The sequence below is a fragment of the Prionailurus bengalensis genome, chromosome A3 (assembly GCF_016509475.1).
Source record: "Prionailurus bengalensis isolate Pbe53 chromosome A3, Fcat_Pben_1.1_paternal_pri, whole genome shotgun sequence".
Classification (NCBI taxonomy): Eukaryota; Metazoa; Chordata; class Mammalia; order Carnivora; family Felidae; genus Prionailurus; species Prionailurus bengalensis.
In genome coordinates, this window is record NC_057354.1 from 92,748,790 (window position 1) to 92,756,335 (window position 7,546).

Below are 7,546 nucleotides of genomic sequence, written 5' to 3' on the forward strand. Positions count from 1 at the left end.
TTCCCGAAGTCTGTATCTCTAAATGTCATCATATTAGGAATTAGTGTTGTAACATAGGAATTGTGGAAGTTGGAGGGGAGGGGGCACAAACATTCAGACCATAGCAAATCTCTAGCTCTTGGCTTTTCAAATTACAGAGCATTAATGTGACTTTGTAATAGTCTTCCCTACTAGCTTCCTGCAATGCCACATTTCTTTCAGAGGGGAAGTTCCTGTGAGTCCGTTTTGGGTATTCTCTTTCGTTTTTATTCGGTCCAAAGGCTATCCTATATATCAGATTTACTCTAAAAATAATTACTTTTTACCTTGATTACAAAAGTGATTCAGGTCCTTCCCCTCTTTTCCTTTGGCCATTTCAAGAAGATTCAAGGACAGGATGGAAGAAGTCGTGTTCCGCTGATTTTAATAGATATTTAAAATTAGAACTATTTTTATATATGGACATCTATAAAAACATAGTTACTAGTGAATTTCTGATTTCTCATCAAAATTAATATTTCACATAAGTTTTACTTAATTTATAGAGTTAATCTTTTATCATGGATGCCACTGGCTTCAATAGAGTGTCTTGTTTTCCAAGTTAATCATTTATTCACTACATTTCTAAGAGTGTCAGATCTCCTAGTTAGTTCTTGGTCAGATGGCTAGTCTAACAGAGTCTAATATCAGATATTATCAGAAAGAAGGGCTAATGATACTGAAGTAGTTTAATTGGTTTAGTGACTGATTTGGCAAAAAAAAGAAAAAATTTTTGAAATCTGAATGTTAGAAATTATTTAAAAATATCTGACAATACGTAAACTGTTCACATAAAGCAGTTAAACACATGAGAGTGGGTCAATAAGAACATTAAGAAGCACAGACCTTTAAAACTGAAAATGGCATGTTCTCTTGAGATACTGATTCTTAGTCACTTATATGTGACAAAAGTTATGTCTCAGTTTGGTAGATTTCAAGCACTCTATCAACTCCAGCCCCAAAAGAAAAAAGGATGATTATTGGTACGAAACTCAATACAGAAATCATACAGAGAAACAAGAAAATCCTAACAATTTTCTCACATAGAAGTAACTGTTTAAGCAGATACATCGGATCCATTTATATAATTGTAAAATATGGATGGTTCACTTTAAGTTAGAGATTCTGAAAACCGTGCTCTGAATTTTATGGGCGCTCGGTTATTTATTTTGTGCTGCTTTGATTCTGTTTTTTTTCCCCTTAAATAGTAACTTTACACACAAATTCCTCAGAAGATGATAAGTAAAATTAAAATCACCCTATTACATGCACCAACGAAAACAAAGAGGTGAAATGATTTGTTTTTGTATGGGTTATCCTTATTCTTTTCCTTGATTAAAACGGTTTAGGAGCTGGAGCCATTTTTTTTTCTTTTTTTCTTTTTCCCCCCTTCTCTTTCTATGCCATCTGGGTAGGCAAACCCAATTAGCACATGTTGAAAGCTAGCAACACCTTTTCCAACATTTCAAAGTTTTGGCAAGCGTTAAAAGTTACTGTGTCACATAAAAGCTCATTTGGCACATTACAGGGTTTGCAGTATGAATTTATCATATGGAATGATCATTTTCCAAGTGCATTGAGAACATACAGCACAATTGGATTTGGAAAGATCAGTTGAAATAAACTTCATCATTGTGGTTCTAGGATCAATCCACTCAATCTCTTTAATGGAGTTCTTCACCTTCTTTACTTATACAAAAGAGAAAAGAGTTATGGTCCAGAAAAGCCCTGGCCTTGGTCTGAGGCAGTCTTATTTCTGGCACTCTCTCAGCTTACTAAAGGAATCTTGGAAAGGATGGAGATGAAGGCTCCAAGTTTACACTACAGGTTTTATAAAATTCCCTGATTCTTAAGTCTTTCTCATTATGCTAATGGTCTCCAAGGCTGCTCAGAGCTCAGCAATCATTGCTCTCCTCAGTGATTATATACCTGGAGCTGGCTGCCAATTGCCCACTAGTTTCTCCCTTCTACTTCAGTAACATGCATTAGGGGAATTCTCTGGTGTATTACGCTTGTCTGTTGCGGTGAATATGCTATATTGCCTTGTTTGCCATCTGTTCCAAACTCCTTTAAGGGTGCCTTCCTTTACTGAAGAGGCTGGACAACAAAATATTACATTTCCCAGACTCCCTTGCACCGGAGGTCCAGATGTTATTTAGGACCCACATTTAGCTACACTTGCCTGAGCGTTGAATCTGTAATTACGTTAAGTAGGGAGACAGGCAATAACCCTTGAAACATCCATTTCTCTGTTGCATATCAAGCAGCCATGATAGGGCTCTGGGGTCAACAGTTCTGACAGCAGCTGCCTATCCCTAGATCAGTACTCAACCAGCTGAGTCAGCAGCTACCCCCCTTTTCAAGATTCTGGATTGTGACTGAATCAGTACTTCTTTTGGTGGGCTGGTCCTATGGATTTTTCTATGCTGGGTCCTTCTATGAGTCTCAGCCCAGACCCTGCACTGACAACCCTTCCAATGATATGTGTGAGCCTCTACTACCCAGGATTAAATAAGTTCAGGTTTAAAAAAACTAATTTTCATCTCTGCTGAATTCTAACTCATACAGCCATACTGTCCTACAATGAGATTACTATATCCTTGATCTCAAACTATGTTTATGAAATTATTTAAGCTGTGCCACATACTGTCTTTTATCTCCTTCTTGCTCACACAGAGATGAGAACATGAGGAATTATTTTGGAATTAAAAATATCACAGTAGTTCACGAAGACAGCCTATTCTAAAACTCTTGGCATCAGTGAAGATCAATCTATTTTTTGTGTGTGTTCCTATCAGTATAAAGAGCTACACTGGAGAGCATGCAATGCATACCTCCATGCACACAAACCCACATTTTAACTGCTCAATGCATACATCTGTATGGATGCTCCCTTATAAGCCAGCCTCCTCCCCAGAATCTAAATCCAAAAGCATGCTAAAAACAAAAACAAAACAGACACTGGAACTAATATTACCATTTCTATATTTATGGCCATATGTTATTCTTGCTTTTAAATCATTCCTAACATCGAAACAGACTCTATGTCTTATTTACTCTTCTATCTCAACCACGCTTCATCAAGGGAAATGTTAGAGTGGGGCCAAATAGGCCCTACTCTGCCACATTCTAGCTCTCTGTGAGTAACATCTTCTCATTATCCTCAGTCGGAACTATGGGCACAGTAATTCTACTCTGTAATGTTGGGAGGCAATTAAATTGGAACATTCATGCATCAGTGATGCCTGGCGTAGTAGGTGAGCAATAAGGAGTTGCTTGCTGTTTGCTGTCACCAGTCTCATGCCAGTCATATCATACCTGCATTTTTTTAACGACCTCTGAATGCTTCTGGCTGGGGCAGAAGGTATTTAGATAGAGAGACCATCACATAAGAGACTTTAGGTAAAAAGAGCAAGTCATGTAATCTTAGGTTATCACCATAAACTTTTCCGATGATGCCATCAAAGCAGTTGTAAGCCTTTACCAATAACACAAATTTATCAGTAACATTTCAAATGTTTGTAATCTTCACCTCTTAAGTAATTTCTACAGTTTTTACATATTTATATTTTCCTAATTATATTATAAACTGGGTTCAGGGCTTATGCTTTGTCCCTTGCTGCATATCACACTACAGGTATTTAAAAAGGTTTGATTGACCTAACCTGACATGTAGTTTTAGAATAAGCCACATTCTTGAATCACTGTAATATTTTAAAATTCCAAAATAATTCCTCATGCCCATATCTCTGTCTGTCTTTTTATTTATCTTATTTTTTGGTGTACTCTTAACATACAACTTTTATTATTTTGTTGGTGTTTTTGTTGTTTTTTTTTCAATGTTTATTTTTGAGAAAGAGAGACTGAGCACGAACAGCAGAGGAGCAGAGAGAGGGAGACAGAATCACAGAATCTGAAGCAGGCTCCAGTCTCCAAGCTGTCAGCACAGAGACTGACGCGGGGCGTGAACTCACAAACTGTGAGATCATGACCTGGCAGCTCAACCAACTGAGCCACCCAGGCGCCCGATTGTTGTTGTTTTTACAAATAGATAACTTGCTAGACTTTCTGCTGCAAGAATTAAAATCTGTCCAGTCTTACAACAATAGCTATTTCTGAAATTATGCTCAATCTCTCAAATTCTGATTTACTAGTTCTAAAAAGCCACTCTTCAAATTATCACCCTGTCACTGGTGACTAAAGGAAATACTGAATGGAATCAACTTATGATCACACATCAGACTACCCTGAAGTAATCTTTTAAGTGGATGACACATCTCTGGTGTCTTTATAAACTTATTTTTAATAAATGAGATGAAGATCCTTAAAAGCATAGTGCTTGCAACAGAGAAGATTTTGTATTGTTCTTTGAAAATAGATTAGAATCGGGGCACCTGGGTGGCTCAGTTGGTTAGGTGTCTGACTTCGGCTCAGGTCATGATCTCACAGTTTGTGAGTTTGATCCCCGTGTGGGGCTCTGTGTTGACAACTCGGAGCCTGGAGCCTAACTTCAGATTCTGTATCTCCCCCTCTCTCTACCCCTCTACTGCTCATACTCTGTGTCTCTCTGTCTTTCAATAATAAATAAATGTTTAAAAAAAAGAGAATCAATGATTGTTCAATATTTTTTTTCTTCTTTCTTTTTTTTTTTTTAATTTACATCCAAGTTAGTTAGCATATAGTGCAACAATGATTTCAGGACTAGATTCCTTAATTCCCCTTACCCATTTAGCCCATCCCCCTCCCACAACCTTTCTAGCAACCCTCTGTTTGTTCTCCATGTTTAAGAGACTCTTATGTTTTGTCCCCCTCCCTGGTTTTATATTACTTTTGCTTCCCTTCCCTTATGTTCATCTGTTCTGTGTCTTAAAGTCCTCATATGAGTGAAGTCATATGATATTTGTCTTTCTCTGACTAATTTCACTTAGCATAATACTCTCTAGTTCCATCCACATAGTTGCAAATGGCAAGATTCCATTCTTTTTGATTGGCAAGTAATACTCCATTGTATATATATATACCACATCTCTTTATCCATTCATCCATCAATGGACATCTGGGCTCTTTCCATACTTTGGCTGTTGTTGATAGTGCTGCTATAAACATTGGGGTGCATATGTCCCTTCAAAACAGCATACTTGTATCCCTTGGATAATTACCAAGTAGTGCAATTGCTGGGTCGTAGGGTAGTTTTATTTTTAATTTCTTGAAGAACCACCATACTGTTCTCCAGAGTGGCTGCACCAGCTTGCATTCCCACCAGCAATGCAAAAGATATCCTCTTTCTCCACATCCTTGCCAACATCTGTTGTTGGCTGAGTCGTTAATGTTAGCCATTCTGACAGATGTGTGGTGATATCTCATTGTGGTTTTGATTTGTATTTCCCTGATGATGAGTTATGTTGAGCATTTTTTCACATGTTGGTTGGCCATCTGGATGTGTTTTTTAGAGAAGTGTCTATTTATGTCTTTTGCTCATTTCTACACTGGATTATTTGTTTTTTGGGTGTTGAGTTTGATAAGTGCTTTATAGAGTTTGGATACTAACCCTTTATCTGATATGTCATTTGCAAATATCTTCTCCCATTCTGTTGGTTGCCTTTTAGTTTTGCTGATTGTTTCCTCCACTGTGCAGAAGCTTTTTGTTTTGATGAGGTCCCAGTAGTTCATTTTTGCTTTTGTTTCCCTTGCCTCCAGAGACATGTTGAGTAAGAAGTTGCTGTAGCCAAGATCAAAGAGGTTTTTGCCTGTTTTCTCCTCGAGGATTTTGATGGCTTCCTGTCTTACATTGAGGTCTTTCATCCATTCTGAGTTTATTTTTGTGTATGGTGTAAGAAAGTGGTGGAGGTTCATTCTTCTGCACATCGCTGTCCAGTTTTCCCAGCACCACTTGCTGAAGAGACTGTCTTTATTCCACTAGATATTCTTTCCTGCTTTGTCAAAGATCAGGTGGCCATACGTTTGTGGGTCCACTTCTGGGCTCTCTATTCTGTTCCATTGATCTGAATATCTGTTTTTGTTCCAGATGGTTCAATATTTTTAAAGTAAATATCATTTCTTATACTATTTAGTGTATTATTTTATAAGGTTATTTATAAGTATTATTTACTATAAGAGCTGAACAAAAACTTCAGTGTCAAATATTGTCTGCATTGCTGTGAAGAGGCACAACTGTGATGTGGAGCCTAAATGTTTGGCTGGAATTAGGCAGTTGTCAAATGAAATGACGATTTACCAATTCCATTAGTGGCTTAAGTGGTTAAATGTGTCAACAGGGCTATTGCCTTTCAAGAGTCCCTGCTTTCTTACACATCTTGAAAATACTTATGTAATGTGGAGCCTGTTCAAAAGGCTCATTCCTACAAGAAAAGAGGAAAGCCAAAATTTGAGTTCCCAAAATGAATGAAAATGTGTTCATTCCTCCCACTTCAGGGAGGTGTCAAAAAAGACTGTCAGTTTCATAATTATGCCTCTTGAGCAGATGGGCGGTAAGGCATTCTATGACATTTGAGAAGAAAATAATTTTAAAGCCCTAAAAATAATAATAAAGGAACTTCTAAATAAAGTGCATGCTCCAACACAGAAGTACAATATCTTAAAGTAGAAATGGGTTTTTTAGAACAACTAGAGACCCATTTGTTAGCTAGACCTTTCTATGTTTACAGTACACACACCATCAGGTTTTACAACAGGTCATAACAAAAGACAACCCTGCAGAATGTTCTGGAATAGCTACATAAGTTTGGAGCCGATGAATTTATGTAGTATGAATCTACAGTTTGCTCCTGCTTTGAATCAACCACAGGCAATAGCTGATGCAGAGAACAAGGCTAAAATTACAATATGAAGTGGGGGTTGGGGAGAGGTGGTTAATTTTCAGCTTTTGTTCCATTCGCTCAAAAAGAACAAGTGAAACATAATACAAGGAGAAAACACACTATTCAAATTTCTGTCACAACCTGAAGTCTACCTAGCTCTCTGAACTGCCAAATCTATTGATAGACGATAAAGATTTCCATTCCCTGAATCATCACACCCTTTTCAGAACACTATATTTTCCTGTCAGTGTTTCTTTGGGTCCACTGGGTAGATAAACACTGAAGCTTTAGGTGTGAAGTCTATCTGAAGAGGCATAAAAAAGATATTGACAAGCCATTTGTTCCTTCTGTCTTTTGTGTCAGATTCAGAAAACTAAGGAAGAGCAAAAGAAAAACCAAAAAGATTTCAAAACTTACATCAAATTTTGGTTGATTTAGCCACCTGACTTCTGCAACTACCAAGACTGTTCTAATAAACAAATGACCCTCACTTTTTAGATATAATACATTTTTAAATTACATAAGTTATATAAGGTTATTATAGAACAAACTAGAAAATAAGGATAAGCAAAAAAAAAAAAAAGAAAGAAAAAAAAAAGAAAAAAAGAAAAATTGTCCACAATTCTACCACCTAGCAATTAGGACTATAAATATTTGGTACTAGTTCCTCCCAGTATTTTTCTATACACACATAACGATATTTGCAAAAA